The sequence below is a fragment of the Coturnix japonica genome, unplaced genomic scaffold (assembly GCF_054131305.1).
Source record: "Coturnix japonica strain WE unplaced genomic scaffold, WE-NBRP24 Scf059, whole genome shotgun sequence".
NCBI lineage: Eukaryota > Metazoa > Chordata > Aves > Galliformes > Phasianidae > Coturnix > Coturnix japonica.
In genome coordinates this window covers 92386-110862 of record NW_028188962.1, presented here as the reverse complement: position 1 = coordinate 110862, position 18477 = coordinate 92386, and positions in this window count along the sequence as shown.

Here is an 18477-nt window from a genome sequence, read left to right as displayed (position 1 = left end):
GCCCCCAGGAGATCCTGCCCCATAGATCTGACCCACATCTGCCCCACACCATCTCCTGCCCATAGCTCTAACTCACATTTGCCCCACAGCAGCTCCTGCTCCACAGATCTGACCCACAGCAGCTTATGCCCTATAGATCTGAAACACATCTGCCCCACAGCAGATTTTACCCCACAGATCTGACCCACATCAGCCCCCAGGAGATCCTGCCCCATAGATCTGACCCACATCTGCCCCACACCATTTCCTGCCCCATAGATCTAACTCACATGTGCCTCACAGCAGCTCCTGCTCCATAGATCTGACCCACAGCAGCTCCTGACCTATAGATCTGACCCACATCAGCCCCACTGCAGCTCCTGCCCTATAGATCTGACCAACATCAACCCCACATCAGCTCCTGACCTATACATCTGACCCAAATCGGCCCCACACAATCTCCTGCCCCATAGATCTAACTCACATGTGCCCCACAGCAGCTCCTGCCCTATAGATCTGATTCAAATCTGCCCCACAGCAGCTCCTGCTCCATAGATCTGACCCACATGTGCCCAGAGCAGCTCTGCCCCATTGATTTGACCCACATCAGCCCCACAGCATCTCCTGCCCCATATAACTGACCCACAGCAGCCACAGCAGCTCCTGACCTATAGATCTGACCTTACATCTGACCCACAGCAGCTCCTGCCCCATAGATCTGACCCACATCTGCCCCACAGCAGCCCCTGCCCAATAGATCTGACCCACATCTGCCCCACAGCAGCTCCTGCCCCATAGAACTGACCCTCATCTGCCCCACAGCAGCTCCTGACCCATAGATCTGACCCACATCAACCCCACAGAAGCTCCTGCCCCATAGATCTGAACCACATCTGCCCCACAGCAGATTTTACCCCACAGATCTGACCCACATCAGCCCCCAGGAGATCCTGCCCCATAGATCTGACCCACATCTGCCCCACACCATCTCCTGCCCCATAGATCTAACTCACATTTGCCCCACAGCAGCTCCTGCTCCATAGATCTGACCCACAGCAGCTTATGTCCTATAGATCTGAACCACATCTGCCCCACAGCAGATTTTACCCCACAGATCTGACCCATATCAGCCCCAAGGAGATCCTGCCCCATAGATCTGACCCACATCTGCCCCACACCATCTCCTGCCACATAGATCTAACTCACATGTGCCCCACAGCAGCTCCTGCTCCATAGATCTGACCCACAGCAGCTCCTGCCCTATAGGTCTGATTCAAATCTGCCCCACAGCAGCTCCTGCTCCATAGATCTGAACCACATGTGCCCCAGAGCAGCCTCTGCCCCATTGATTTGACCCACATCAGCCCCACTCCAGCTCCTGCTATATAGATCTGACCCACATCAGCCCCACTGCAGCTCCTGCCCCATAGATCTGACCCACATCAGCCCCACAGCAGCTCCTGCCCCATAGATCTGACCCAAATCTGCCCCACAGCAGCTCCTGCCTCATAGATCTGACCCACGTCAGCCCCACAGCAGCTCCTGCCTTATAGATATGACCCCCATCAGCCCCACAGCAGCTTCTACCCCATAGATCTGACCCACATGTGCTCCACTGCAGCTCCAGTCCCGTAGATCTGACCCACAGAAGACCATGCCCCATAGATCTGACCCTCATCAGCCACACAGCAGCTCCTGACCCATACATCTGACCCAAATCTGCCCCACACCATCTCCTGCCCCATAGATCTAACTCACATGTTCCCCACAGCAGGTCCTGCCCATAGATCTGACCCATATCAGCCCCACAGCAGCTCCTGCCCCATAGATCTGACACACATCATATGTAAAGCAGCTGCTGCCCAATAGATATGACCCACAGCATCTTCAGCTCCATTGATCTGACCCACAGCAGCCCCACAGCAGCTCCTGCCCCATAGATCTGACCACATCTGCCCAACTGCTACTCCTGCCCCATAGATCTGACCCAAATCTGTCCCACAGCAGATCCTGCCAAATAGATCTTAACCACAGCAGCTCCTACCCATAGACCTGACCCACATGTTCCCCACAGCAGCTCCTGCCCCATAGATCTGACCACCATCAGCCCCACAACAGCTCCTGCCCCATAGATCTAACCCACATCAGCCCCACAGCAGCTCCTGACCCATAGATCTGACCCAAATCAGCCCCGCAGCAGCTCCTGCCCCATAGATCAGACCAACATCAGCCCCACAGTAGCTCCTGCCCCATAGATCTGACCCCATCAGCCCCACAACAGCTCCTGCCCCATAGATCTAACCCACATCAGCCCCACAGCAGCTCCTGCCCCATAGATCTGACACACATCATATGTAAAGCAGCTGCTGCCCAATAGATATGACCCACAGCAGCTTCAGCCCCAAGGATCTGACCAACATCAGCACCACAGCAACTCCTGCCCCATAGATCTGACCCACATCTGCCCCAAAGCATCTCCTGCCCCATAGATCTTTCCCACATCAGCCCCACAGCAGATCCTGCCCCATAGATCTGACCCACATATGTCGCACAGCAGCACCTGCCCCATAGATCTGACACACATCATATGTAAAGCAGCTGCTGCCCAATAGATATGACCCACAGCAGCTTCAGCCCCATAGATCAGACAAACATCAGCCCCACAGTAGCTCCTGCCCTATAGATCTGACACCCATCAGCCCCAAAACAGCTCCTGCCCCATAGATCTGACCCACATCAGCCCCACAGCAGCTCCTGCCCCATAGATCTGACCCACATGTTCCCAAGAGCACCTCTGCCCCATTGATTTGACCCACATCAGCTCCACAGTAGCTCCTGCCCCATAGATCTGACCCCCATCAGCCCCACAGCAGCTCCGGCCCCATAGATCTGACACACATCATATGTAAAGCAGCTGCTGCCCAATAGATATGACCCACAGCAGCTCCTGCCCCATAGATCTAACCCACAGCAGCCCCACAGCAGCTCCTGCCCTATAGATCTGACGTACATCATCTCCACTGCAGCTCCTGCCCCATAGATCTGACCCAAATCTGCCCCACAGCAGATCCTGCCAAATAGATCTTAACCACAGCAGCTCCTGCCCCATAGATCTGACCCACATCAGCCCCGCAGCAGCTCCTACACCATAGATCTGACCCACATCTGCCACACACCATCTCCTACCCCATAGATCTTACCCACTTCTGCCCCACAGCAGCTCCTGCCCCAAGGATCTGACCCACATCTGCACCACAGCAGCTCCTCCCCATAGATCTAACACCCATCAGCCTCACAGCAGCTCCTGCCCCATAGATATGCCCTACATCTGCCCCACAGCAGCTCCTGCACCATAGATCTGACCCAAATGTGCCCCAGAGCAGCTCTGCCCCATTGATTTGACCCACATCACCCCAATGCAGCTCCTGACCTATAGATCTGACCCACATCAGCCCCACTGCAGCTCCTGCCCTATAGATCTGACCCACATCAGCCCCACTGCAGCTCCTGCCCTATAGATCTGACCAACATCAGCCCCACATCAGCTCCTGCCTTATAGATTTGACCCACATCTGCCCCACAGCATCTCCTGCCGCATAGATCTAACTCACATGTGCCCCACAGCAGCTCCTGCTCCATAGATCTGACCCACAGCAGCTCCTGCCCTATAGATCTGATTCAAATCTGCCCCACAGCAGCTCCTGCTCCATAGATCTGACCCACATGTGCCCCAGAGCAGCTCTGCCCCATTGATTTGACCCACTTCAGCCCCACTGCAGCTCCTGCCCTATAGATCTGACCCACATCAGCCCCACTGCAGCTACTGCCCTATAGATCTGACCAACATCAGCCCCACATCAGCTCCTGCCCCATACATCTGACCCAACTCTGCCCCACAGCAGCTCTTGCCTCATAGATCTGACCCACATCAGCCCCACAGCAGCTCCTGCCCCATAGATCTGACCCACATCAGCCCCACAGCAGCTCCTGACCCAAAGATCTGACCCACATCAGCCCCAGGAGATCCTGCCCCATAGATCTGACCCACATCTGCCCCACACCATCTCCTGCCGCATAGATCTAACTCACATGTGCCCCACAGCAGCTCCTGCTCCATAGATCTGACCCACAGCAGCTCCTGCCCTATAGATCTGAACCACACCTGCCCCACAGCAGATTTTACCCCACAGATCTGACCCACATCAGCCCCCAGGAGATCCTGCCCCATAGATCTGACCCACATCTGCCCCACACCATCTCCTGCCCCATAGATCTAACTCACATGTGCCCCACAGCAGCTCCTGCTCCATAGATCTGACCCACATTTGCCTCACAGCAGCTCCTACACCATAGATCTGACACACATGTTCCCAAGAGCAGCTCTGCCCCATTGATTTGACCTACATCTGCACCACAGCAGCTCCTCCCCATAGATCTAACACCCATCAGCCTCACAGCAGCTCCTGCCCCATAGAGAAGCCCTACATCTGCCCCACAGCAGCTCCTGCACCATAGATCTGACCCACATCTGCAAGACAGCAGCTCCTGCCCCATAGATCTGACCCACATTTGCCACACAGCAGCTCCTGCCCCATAGATCTGACCCAAATCTGCCCCACAGCAGATCCTGCCAAATAGATCTTAACCACAGCAGCTCCTACCCCATTGATCTTACCCATTTCTGCTCCACAGCAGCTCCTGCCCCATAGATCTGACCCACATCAGCCCCACAGCAGCTCCTGCCCCATAGATCTGACCCACATCAGACCCACAGCAGCTGCTGACACATAGATCTGACCCACATCTGCCCCACAGCAGCTCCCGCCCCATAGACCTGACTCACATGTACCCCACAGCAGCTCCTGCCCCATAGATCTGACCCACAGCATCTCCTGCCCCATAGATCTGACCCCCATCAGCCGCACAGCAGCTCCTGCCCCATAGATCTGACCCAAATCAGCCCCACAGCAGCTCCTGCCCCATAGATCAGAACAACATCAGCCCCACAGTAGCTCCTGCCCCATAGATCTGACCCCATCAGCCCCACAACAGCTCCTGCCCCATAGATCTAACACACATCAGCCCCACAGCAGCTCCTGCCCCATAGATCTGACACACATCATATGTAAAGCAGCTGCTGCCCAATAGATATGACCCACAGCAGCTTCAGCCCCAAGGATCTGACCCACATCAGCCCCACAGCAACTCCTGCCCCATAGATCTTTCCCACATCAGCCCCACAGCAGATCCTTCCCCATAGATCTGACCCACATATGTCGCACAGCAGCAACTGCCCCATTGATCTGACCCAAATCTGTCGCACAGCAGCTCCTGCCCCATAGATCAGACCAACATCAGCCCCACAGTAGATCCTGCCCCATAGATGTGACCCCCATCAGCCCCACAGAAGCTCCTGCCCCATAGATCTGACCCCCATCAGCCGCACAACAGCTCCTGCCCCATAGATCTAACCCACATCAGCCCCACAGCAGCTCCTGCCCCATAGATCTGACACACATCATATGTAAAGCAGCTGCTGCCCAGTAGATATGACCCACAGCAGCTTCAGCCCCAAGGATCTGACCCACATCAGCCCCACAGCAGCTCCTGCCCCATAGATCTGACCCAAATCTGCCCCACAGCAGATCCTGCCAAATAGATCTTAACCACAGCAGATCCTGCCCCATAGATCTGACCCACATCAGCCCCACAACAGCTCCTACACCATAGATCTAACACCCATCAGCCTCACAGCAGCTCTTGCCCCATAGATCTCACCCAAATCTGCCCCACAGCAGCTCCTGCCTCATAGATCTGACCCACGTCAGCCCCACAGAAGCTCCTGCCTTATAGATATGACCCACATCAGCCCCACAGCAGCTTCTACCCCATAGATATGACCCACATGTGCTCCACTGCAGCTCCAGTCCCGTAGATCTGACCCACAGCAGCCCTTGCCCCATAGATATGACCCTCATCAGCCACACAGCAGCTCCTGCCCCATAGATCTGACCCACATCTGCCCCACACCATCTCCTGCCCCATAGATCTAACTCACATGTGCCCCACAGCAGCTCCTGCCCCTAGATCTGACCCACAGCAGCTCCTGCCCTATAGATCAGATTCAAATCTGCCCCACAGCAGCTCCTGCTCCATAGATCTGACCCACATGTGCCCCAGAGGAGCTCTGCCCCATTGATTTGACCCACATCAGCCCCACAGGAGATCCTGCCCCATAGATCTGACCCACATCAGCCCCACTGCAGCTCCTGCCCTATAGATCTGACCAACATCAGCCCCACATCAGCTCCTGCCCCATAGATCTGACCCTCATCAGCCCCATAGCATCTCCCGCTCCATAGATCTTAACCGTATCAGCCCCACAGCAGATCCTGCCCCATAGATCTGACCCACATCTGCCCCAAAGCCTCTCCTGCCCCATAGATTTTTTCTCACATCAGCCCCACAGCAGATCCTGCCCCATAGATCTGACCCACATATGTCGCACAGCAGCTCCTGCCCCATAGATCTGACCCACATCAGCCCCACAGTAGCTCCTGCCCCATAGATCTGATCCACATCAGCCCCACAGCAGCTCCTGCCCCATCGATCTGACCCCCATCAGCCCCACAACAGCTCCTTCTCCATAGATCTAACCCACATCAGCCCCACAGCAGCTCCTGCCCCATAGATCTGACCCAAATAAGCCCCGCAGCAGCTCTTGCACCATAGATCTGACCCCCATCAGCCCCACAGTAGCTCCTGCCCCATAGATCTGACACACATTTGCCCCAAAGCATCTCCTGCCCCATAGATCTGACCCCCATCATCCCCACAACAGCTCCTGCCCCATAGATCTAACCCACAGCAGCCCCACAGCAGCTCCTGCCCCATACATCTGACGTACATCATCTCCACTGCAGCTCCTGCCCCATAGATCTGACCCAAATCTGCCCCACAGCAGATCCTGCCAAATAGATCTTAACCACAGCAGCTCCTGCCCCATAGATCTGACCCACATCAGCCCCACAGCAGCTCCTACACCATAGATCTGACCCACATCTGCCACACACCATCTCCTACCCCATAGATCTTACCCACTTCTGCCCCACAGCAGCTCCTGCCCCATAGCTCTGACCCACATCTGCACCACAGCAGCTCCTCCCCATAGATCTAACACCCATCAGCCTCACAGCAGCTCCTGCCCCATAGATATGCCCTACATCTGCCCCACAGCAGCTCCTGCACCATAGATCTGACCCACATCTGCAACACAGCAGCTCCTGCACCATAGATCTGACCCACATCAGACCCACAACAGCTCCTGCCCCATAGATCTAACCCACATCAGCCCCACAGCAGCTCCTGCCCCATAGATCTGTCCCAAATCAGCCCCGCAGCAGCTCCTGCCCCATAGATCAGACCAACATCAGCCCCAAAGTAGCTCCTGCCCTATAGATCTGACCCCTTCAGCCCCACAACAGCTCCTGCCCCATAGATCTAACTCACATCAGCCCCACAGCAGCTCCTGCCCCATAGATCTGACACACATCATATGTAAACAGTTGCTGCCCAATAGATATGACCCACAGCAGCTTCAGCCCCAAGGATCTGACCCACATCAGCCCCACAGCAACTCCTGCCCCATAGATCTGACCCACATCTGCCCCAAAGCATCTCCTGCCCCATAGATCTTTCCCACATCAGCCCCACAGCAGATCCTGCCCCATAGATCTGACCCACATATGTCGCACAGCAGCACCTGCCCCATAGATCTGACCCACATCTGTCGCACAGCAGCTCCTGCCCCATAGATCAGACCAACATCAGCCCCACAGCAGCTCCTGCCCCATAGATCTGACGTACATCATCTCCACTGCAGCTCCTGCCCCATAGATCTGACCCAAATCTGCCCCACAGCAGATCCTGCCAAATAGATCTTAACCACAGCAGCTCCTGCCCCATAGATCTGACCCACATCAGCCCCACAGCAGCTCCTCCACCATAGATCTGACCCACATCTGGCACACACCATCTCCAACCCCATAGATCTTACCCACTTTAGCCCCACAGCAGCTCCTGCCCCATAGCTCTGACCCACATCTGCACAACAGCAGCTCCTCCCCATAGATCTAACACCCATCAGCCCCACAGCAGCTCCTGCCCCATAGATCTGAAGTACATCATCTCCACTGCAGCTCCTGCCCCATAGATCTGACCCAAATCTGCCCCACAGCAGATCCTGCCCCATAGATCTGACCCACATATGTCGCACAGCAGCACCTGCCCCATAGATCTGACCCACATCTGTCGCACAGCAGCTCCTGCCCCATAGATGAGACCAACATCAGCCCCAGAGTAGCTCCTGCCCCATAGATCTGACCCCCATCAGCCCCACAGTAGCTCCTGCCCTATAGATCTGACCCCCATCAGCCCCACAACAGCTCCTGCCCCATAGATCTAACCCCCAGCAGCCCCACAGCAGCTCCTGCCCCATAGATCTGAAACACATCATATGTAAAGCAGCTGCTGCCCAATAGATATGACCCATAGCAGCTTCAGCCCCAAGGATCTGACCCACATCAGCCCCACATCAGCTCCTGCCCCATAGATCTGACCCACATCTGTCGCACAGCAGCTCCTGCCCTATAGATCTGACCCATATCAGCCCCACAGCAGCTCCTGCCCCATAGATCTGACCCACATGTTCCCAAGAGCAGCTCTGCCCCATTGATTTGACCCACATCAGCCCCACAGTAGCTCCTGCCCCATAGATCTGACCCCCATCAGCCCCACTGCTGCTCCGGCCCCATAGATCTGACACACATCATATGTAAAGCAGCTGCTGCCAAAAAAATATGACCCACAACAGCTCCTGCCCCATAGATCTAACCCACATCAGCCCCACTGCAGCTCCTGCCCCATAGATCTGACCCAAATCTGCCCCACAGCAGCTCCTGCCACATAGATCTGACCCACATCAGCCCCACAGCAGCTCCTGCACCATAGATCTGACCCACATCTGCCACACAGCAGCTCCTACACCATAGATCTGACCCACATCTGCCACACACCATCTCCTACCCCATAGATCTTACCCACTTCTGCCCCACAGCAGCTGCTGACCCATAGATCTGACCCACATCTGCCCCACAGCAGATCCTGCTCCATAGACCTGACACACATGTTCCCCACAGCAGCTCCTGCCCCATAGATCTGACCCACAGCATCTCCTGCCCCATAGATCTGACCCACAGCATCTCCTGCCCCATAGATCTGACCCCCATCAGCCCCACAACAGCTCCTGCCCCATAGATCTAACCCACATCAGCCCCACAGCAGCTCCTGCCCCATAGATCTGACCCACATCTGCAACACAGCAGCTCCTGCTCCATAAATCTGACCAACATCAGGCCCACATCTGTTCCTGCCCCATAGATCTGACCCACAGCAGCTCCTGCCCCATAGATCTGACCCACATCAGCCCCACAGCAGCTCCTGCCCCATAGATCTGACCCACATCAGACCCACAGCAGCTGCTGACCCATAGATCTGACCCATATCTGCCCCACAGCAGCTCCTGCCCCATAGACCTGACCCACATGTTCCCCACAGCAGCTGCTGCCCCATAGATCTGACCCACAGCATCTCCTGCCCCATAGATCTGACCCCCATCAGCCCCACAACAGCTCCTGCCCCATAGATCTAACCCACATCAGCCCCACAGCAGCTCCTGCCCCATAGATCTGACCCACACGTCGGCACGGTCTACCCTGCTCCGCCACGGACGCTAGAGGTCGCTGACGGACGGGCTGGCAGACGTGCAGCGACACCTTGCGACCGCCGCCGAGCCCTCGCGCACGCACGGAGCAGGGTAGACCGTGCCGACCTAGTCGAGCCGCATAGGCAGCGACCTCTAGCAGGCCCCGCCGAGCACCACGGCCCGCTCGGAGCCGGGTAGACTGTGCTGACCTAGTCGAGACGCATGGGAAGCGATGCCTAGCCGCCGACGCCGTGCCCCCCCCCCCCCCCCCCCACTTTACGGAGACGCTCGGAGCCGGGTAGACAGTGCCAGCGCAGAGGAGCCGCCACGAGAGCGACACTTGGCCACTTCCGCGGAACGTCCGAGCCGAGCGGAGCCCACCAGGAGAGGCTGGACCGTGCCGGTGCACTCGAGCCGCGATGGCCAGGGGTCGAGCTGTGTTGACCGTGCCGGAGCACCGGAGGCGCCACGGAGACGCCGGGTCGGGGCGGACCCGGGCTTCTCGGTTCGGCCTTGCTTGAAGCTGGCCGTCCCGCCACCGCCATCGCGGTTTTGCCCTTTTGTCTGCGTGTTTGTTTGTTCGTCGGTTCGTTCGTACTTTGGTCCGTTCGATTGTTTGTCCGTGCCCCCACGCGCCCTCTCGGTTTTATTATTTTCCGTTTGTTTGTTTGTTTGTTTGTTTGTTTGTTTTTCTCGTGGGTTCTTCTTTACTTTCCCCTTTTTTAGTTTTTGAAAAAGCCGCCCCGCCTCCCGCCCGCCTCCCCGGCTCTGCAGGAATGTGCGCGGTCCCCGCCCACCAGGGGTCCGTTCGGGCCGGATATCCGGACTGCGGGCAGGCCGCGTGGCGAGGGATGGCGAAAGAGCGGCGAGAAGACGGCAGCGGCGAGAGGTGGGCCGGCGGGAGGCGGCCGCGTCCCCCGCGGGGTTCGCGCCTAGCCTCTCTCCCAGCCGGCAGATGAGGTGGAACGGTACGTGGGATTTTCAGCGGGAGGAGGAGGTGGTGGCGGTGGTGGCGGTGGGGCTGGGGGGTGGCGAGGCGTTTTGGCGGGCTCCGGTCGCCGAGTCGAGCCGCCATTGGGCTGAGCCGTCAGGAGCACCCCGGCGGAAAAAGGAAAGAAAAGAAAAAAACCAAACGGGCCAATCGGGTCCAAACAAATAACCAAGCGAGTGACCGACCGACCAAACAAAAAAAAAAAAACAAAAACAAAGACAAACAAACAAATAAAAAAACACGGTCGCGGGCCGGTCGGGCGAGATGCGTCCGGGAGAGGGCGGGTTGTGGGTGAGGGCCAGGGTGGGGGCAGGCGGAGGCAGGCCGCCGTCGGGTACGGGTCGGGTTCCCACTCGTGCGGTGTGGACTGGGGGGGGGGAAGGTGGAAGACGGACGCGTGGCCGGGAAGATCAGGCGCCAGCCGGCAGCCAGGTCTACCCGCATACCCGCAACCCCGTCGCGGACCCCTCCATCCCTCCCCGGCCACGCAAGCGACCCCCTTCTTCGTGACAGAGGCCGTGCCGGGCCTACTCACGCGCGGGTGACGAGAAGAAAGAGAAGAGAAGGGAAGGGAAGGGAAGGGAAGGGAAGGGAAGGGAAGGGAAGGGAAGGGAAGGGAAGGGAAGGGAAGGGAAGGGAAGGGAAGGGAAGGGAAGGGAAGGGAAGGGAAGGGAAGGGAAGGGAAGGGAAGGGAAGGGAAGGGAAGGGAAGGGAAGGGAAGGGAAGGGAAGCCAGAAGTCAAAGAAAAGTAGAAAGGAAGAAGGTGTGAAAAAGTACAGATAGATCGTAAAATGTCGCGGTAAAATAAAACAATAAAATAAAATAAAATAAAAGTAATAAAAAGATGGGAAAGCGGAAGAGCGATATTAATAATTGCATGAATAACTAAATAAATAATAAGGAAATATGGGGAAAAGAAAATTTTAAAAAAAAAGAAAGAAAAAAATATTTAAAAAGGGGAAAAAGGGAAAAAAAGAAAAAATGGGGAAAAAAGGAGAAAAAAATGAAAAAGAATTTAAAAGAAACAAAAATATTTAAAAAAAAACAAAAAACAAAAAAAACACACAACAATAATGGAGGAAGCAAGCGTGCCCGAGGGAGGACGAACGGCGGAGACCCCGCTATGGACGACACGTCTACCCGCGGCATGGACGGGAAACTGCACCCGCCGATCGAGCGGGTGGATGGTCGCCCAGGTCTACCCCGTGCCGCCACGAAGCGGGAAGGTGGATGCATGGATGGATGGATGGATAGGGAAAAACCGGGCGAAAGGGGGCCTGGCACGCGCCCGCGCGCGACCAGCCGCACACCCCCTTTCCACGCGCCAGCGCCGGCGCACGGAACCCCCCGAACGGAGGACGGAAGCAACGCAGCGAGCGCCGGGTCTCCCAGCGGGTGCTGGGAGGTTGCACCAGGTAAAAGACCAAGAGGTACCAATTGTCACCAGAGTGGTTCACAGACGGCAGTACCGCACCAATAGGGACTCATTGCTCCCCATTCACAAGCTAATTCGCCAATTAGAGAATCAGGGAGTGATTAGCAAAACTCACTCGCCTTTTAACAGCCCCATATGGCCAGTGTGTAAAACCAGTGGGGAATGGAGGCTGACGGTGGATTACCGTGGCCTGAATGAAGTCACACCTCCATTAAGTGCTGCTGTACCAGACATGCTAGAACTCCAGTATGAACTGGAGTCAAAAGAAGCTAGGTGGTATGCCACCATTGACATTGCTAATGCCTTCTTTTCCATCCCATTGGCTGCAAAATGTAGGCCACAGTTTGCTTTTACCTGGAGAGGTATTCAGTACACCTGGAACCGTTTACCTCAGGGGTGGAAGCACAGCCCAACAATTTGCCATGGATTGATCCAAGCTGTTTTGGAACAGGGTGATGCTCCTGAGCACTTGCAGTATATTGATGATATTGTAGTGTGGGGCCATACAGCAGCAGAGGTTTTCAAGAAAGGGAAACAGATAATCCAAATTCTTTTGAAAGCTGGTTTTGCCATTAAGCGCAGCAAGGTGAAGGGGCCTGCAAGGAAATCCAGTTCTTAGGTATAAAATGGCAAGATGGACGTCGTCACATCCCAGCAGATGTGATTGACAAAATCACTGCTATGTCTCCGCCCACCGACAAGACAGAGACCCAATCTTTTCTGGGAGTAGTGGGCTTTTGGAGAATGCATGTCCCAAACTACAGCCACATAGTGAGCCCCCTCTATCAGGTAACACAGAAGAAGAAGAATTTCTCATGGGGTCCTGAGCAGCAGCAGGCTTTTGAGCAGAGAAAACAAGAAATAGCCCGTGCCGTGGCCTTGGGGCCAGTACGGACGGGGCAGGATGTGAGGATCCGAGGCCGACCCCTAGGATTTTGGAGTCAAGCATATAAAGGGTCTGAGGAGCGCTACACTCCGACTAAGAAGGAGATCTTAGCCGTGTATGAGGGGGTTCGGGCTGCTTCTGAAGTAGTTGGGACAGAGGTTCAGCTTCTTCTAGCACCTCGCTTGCCAGTAATAAATTGGATGTTTAAAGGACAGGTTCCCTCCACCCATCATGCTACTGATGCCACTTGGAGTAAGTGGATTTCATTAATTACTCAACGAGCTGGAATGGGAAAACTCAGCCGTCCTGGAATTCTAGAAGTGATCATGGACTGGCCTGAGAGTAAAAAAATTGAAACACCACCTACAGAAGAGGTATCACGTGCTAAAGAGGCACCACCATACAATGAGCTACCAGAAAACGAAAAGTAATTTGCCCTATTCACAGACGGATCATGTCGTATTGTAGGGAAGCATCGCAGATGGAAAGCTGCTGTATGGAGCCCCACACGACAAGTTGCAGAGGTTACTGAAGGTAAAGGAGAATCAAGTCAAATTTGCAGAGGTAAAGGCTGTTCAGCTGGCTTTAGATGTGGCTGAACGGGAGAGGTGGCCAATGCTTCATCTTTATACTGATTCATGGATGGTGGCAAATGCCTTATGGGGGTGGCTGCAACAGTGGAACCATCCTCTGCTACCAAATCTGTCACGGTTTGAACGAAAAATCCACCTGCGTCCGTGACAAGGGCCGTGGGCCCCTGAAGGGCCCTCAGCCGAAAAGAAAAAGTTAATTAAGAAAAGAAAACAGCGGCAACGATGTAAGGAGGCACACTTATTTACTAAATACTATATCGAAATACAGGATAACACAATAGAATACAATATAATTGAAAATTGAGCTAATGAATCAAGCAAAATAGGAGAGAGAATGAGTCCCGTAACCGAGGCCTACTGTGAATCTGGGCGAACGGCTGAAGGCTCCCACACACTGCCCTGAACGCCAGAACTCGAAAGACGTCTGTCTGTTCTGCGACAGAGTTAATATAGAGTCCAGGTCCCGTGACCCATCGTGTTGCTCTCTGGGAGATGTAGTCTTCTTCTGTAAGTTGCAGATTCAGTAAAATTATTCATGCTTTATATGATGTTATGATGTGGAATACTGATAGCAAAATTACAACATTATTAAACCATGACAATGTGACCCACAGCAGCTCCTGCCCCATAGACCTGATTCACATGCGCCCCACAGCAGCTCCTGCCCAATAGATCGGACCGACATATGGCCCACAGTATCTCCTGCCCCATAGATCTTTCCCACATCAGCCCCACAGCAGATCCTGCCCCATAGATCTGACCCACATATGTCGCACAGCAGCTCCTGCCCCATAGATCTGACCCACATCTGTCGCACAGAAGCTCCTGCCCCATAGATCAGACCAACATCAGCCCCACAGTAGCTCCTGCCCCATAGATCTGACCCCCATCAGCCCCACAACAGCTCCTGCCCCATAGATCTGACCCACATCAGCCCCACAGCAGCTCCTGCCCCACAGATCTGACCCCCATCAGCCCCACAACAGCTCCTGCCCCATAGATCTGACCCACAGCAGCCCCACAGCAGCTTCTACCCCATAGATCTGACCCACATGTGCTCCACTGCAACTCCAGTCCCGTAGATCTGACCCACATCAGCCCCACAGCAGCTCCTGCCCCATAGATCTGACCCACATCTGTCGCACAGCAGCTCCTGCCCCATACATCTTACCCAAATCTGTCGCACAGCAGCTCCTGCCCCATAGATCTGACACACATCATATGTAAAGCAGCTGCTGCCCAATAGATATGATCCACAGCAGCTTCAGCCCCAAGGATCTGACCCACATCAGCCCCAAAGCAGATCCTGCCCCATAGATCTGACCCACATCTGTCGCACAGCAGCTCCTGCCCCATAGATCAGACCAACATCAGCCCCACAGTAGCTCCTGCCCCATAGATCTGACCCCAATAAGCCCCACAACAGCTCCTGTCCCATAGATCTGACCCACAGCATCCCCACAGCTGCTCCTGCCCCATAGATCTGTCGTACATCATCTCCACTGCAGCTCCTGACCCATAGATCTGACCACATCTGCTCCACTGCTGCTCCTGCCCCATAGATCTGACCCAAATCTGCTCCACAGCAGATCCTGCCAAATAGATCTTAACCACAGCAGCTCCTGCCCCATAGATCTGACCCACATCTGCCACACACCATCTCCTACCCCATAGATCTTACCCACTTCTGCCCCACAGCAGCTCCTGCCCCATAGCTCTGACCCACATCTGCACCACTGCAGCTCCTCCCCATAGATCTAACACCCATCAGCCTCACTGCAGCTCCTGCCCCATAGATATGCCCTATATCTGCCCCACAGCAGCTCCAGCACCATAGATCTGACCCACATCAGCCCCACAGCCGCTCCTGCCCCATAGACCTGACCCACATGTTCCCCACAGCAGCTCCTGCCCCATAGATCTGACCCACAGCATCTCCTGCCCCATAGATCTGACCCACATCAGCCCCACTGCAGCTCCTGCCCTATAGATCTGACTCACATCAGCCCCACTGCAGCTCCTGCCCTATAGATCTGACCAACATCAGCCCCACATCAGCTCCTTCCTCATAGATCTGACCCACATCAGCCCCACAGCAGCTCCTGCCTTATAGATATGACCCCCATCAGCCCCACAGCAGCTTCTACCCCATAGATCTGACCCACATGTGCTCAACTGCAGCTCCAGTCCCGTAGATCTGACCCACAGCAGCCCATGCCCCATAGATCTGACCCTCATCAGCCACACAGCAGCTCCTGACCCATACATCTGACCCAAATCTGCCCCACACCATCTCCTGCCCCATAGATCTAACTCACAGGTGCCCCACAGCAGCTCCTGCCCCATAGATCTGACCCACATCTGCCCCACAGCAGCTCCTGCCACATAGACCTGACCCACATGTTCCCCACAGCAGCTCCTGCCCCATAGATCTGACCCACAGCATCTCCTGCCCCATAGATCTGACCCACATCAGCCCCACAGCAGCTCCTGCCCCATAGATCTGACCCAAATCTGCCCCACAGCAGCTCCTGCCTCATAGATCTGACCCACGTCAGTCCCACAGCAGCTCCTGCCTTATAGATATGACCCCCATCAGCCCCACAGCAACTCCTGCCCCATTGATTTGACCCACATCAGCCCCACTGCAGCTCCTGCCCTATAGATCTGACCCACATCAGCACCACTGCAGCTCCTGCCCTCTAGATCTGACTAACATCAGCCCCACATCAGCTCCTGCCCCATACATCTGACCCAAATCTGCCCCACACCATCTCCTGCCCCATAGATCTAACTCACATGTGCCCCACAGCAGCTCCTGCTCCATAGATCTGACCCACAGCAGCTCCTGCCCTATAGATCTGATTCAAATCTGCCCCACAGCAGCTCCTGCTCCATAGATCTGACCCACATGTGCCCCAGAGCAGCTCTGTCCCATTGATTTGACCCACATCAGCCCCACAGCAGCTCCTGCCCCATAGAACTGACCCACAGCAGCCACAGCAGCTCCTGACCTATAGATCTGACCCACAACAGAACCAAAGCAGCTCCTGCCTTATAGATCTGACCCACATCTGCCCCACAGCAGCTCCTACCCCATAGAACTGACCCACATCTGCCCCACAGCAGCTCCTGACCCATAGATCTGACCCACATCAACCCCACAGCAGCTCCTGCCCCATAGATCTGAACCACATCTGCCCCAAAGCAGATTTTACCCCACAGATCTGACCCACATCAGCCCCCAGGAGATCCTGCCCCATAGATCTGACCCACATCTGCCCCACACCATCTCCTGCCCCATAGATCTAACTCACATGTGCCCCACAGCAGCTCCTGCTCCATAGATCTGACCCACAGCAGCTCCTGCCCTATAGTTCTGATTCATATCTGCCCCACAGCAGCTCCTGCTCCATAGATCTGACCCACATGTGCCCCAGAGCAGCTCTGCCCCATTGATTTGACCCACATCAGCCCCACAGCATCTCCTGCCCCATAGAACTGACCCTCAGCAGCCACAGCAGCTCCTGCCTTATAGATCTGACCCACATCTGCCCCACAGCAGCCCCTGCCCCATAGATCTGAACCACATCTGCCCCACAGCAGCCCCTGCCCCATAGATCTGACACACATCATATGTAAAGCAGCTGCTGCCCAATAGATATGACCCACAGCAGCTCCTGCCCCATAGATCTGACTCACAGCAGCCCCACAGCAGCTCCTGCCCCATAGATCTGACCCACATCAGCCCCACAGCAGCTCCTGCCCCATAGATCTGACACACATCATATGTAAAGCAACTGCTTCCCAATAGATATGACCCACAGCAGCTTCAGCCCCAAGGATCTGACCCACATATGCCCCACAGCAGCTCCTGCCCCATAGATCTGACCCACATCTGTCGCACAGCAGCTCCTGCCCCATACATCTGACCCACGTCAGCCCCACAGCAGCTCCTGCCTTATAGATATGACCCCCATCAGCCCCACAGCAGCTTCTACCCCATAGATCTGATCCACATGTGCTCCACTGCAGCTCCAGTCCCGTAGATCTGACCCACAGCAGCCCATGCCCCATAGATCTGACCCTCATCAGCCACACAGCAGCTCCTGACCCATACATCTGACCCAAATCTGCCCCACACCATCTTCTGCCCCATAGATCTAACTCACATGTGCCCCACAGCAGCTCCTGCCCATAGATCTGACCCACAGAAGCTCCTGCCCCATAGATCTGATTCAAATCTGCCCCACAGCAGCTCCTGCCCCATAGATCTGACCCACATCTGCCCCACAGCATCTCCTGCCCCATAGATCTGACCCACATCTGCCCCACAGCATCTCCTGCCCCATAGATCTGACGTACATCTGCCCCACAGCATCTCCTGCCCCATAGATCGGACCCACAGCAGCCCCACAGCAGCTCCTGCCACTTAGATCTGACGTACATCATCTCCACTGCAGCATCTGACCCATAGATCTGACCACATCTGCCCCACTGCTGCTCCTGCCCCATAGATCTGACCCAAATCTGCCCCACAGCAGATCCTACACCATAGATCTGACCCACATCTGCCACACACCATCTCCTACCCCATAGATCTTACCCACTTCTGCCCCACAGCAGCTCCTGCCCCATAGCTCTGACCCACATCTGCACCACAGCAGCTCCTCCCCATAGCTCTAACACCCATCAGCCTCACAGCAGCTCCTGCCCCATAGATATGCCCTACATCTGCCCCACTGCAGCTCCTGCAACATAGATCTGACCCACATCAGACCCACAGCAGCTCCTGCCCCATAGATCTGACCCACATCAGCCCCACAGCAG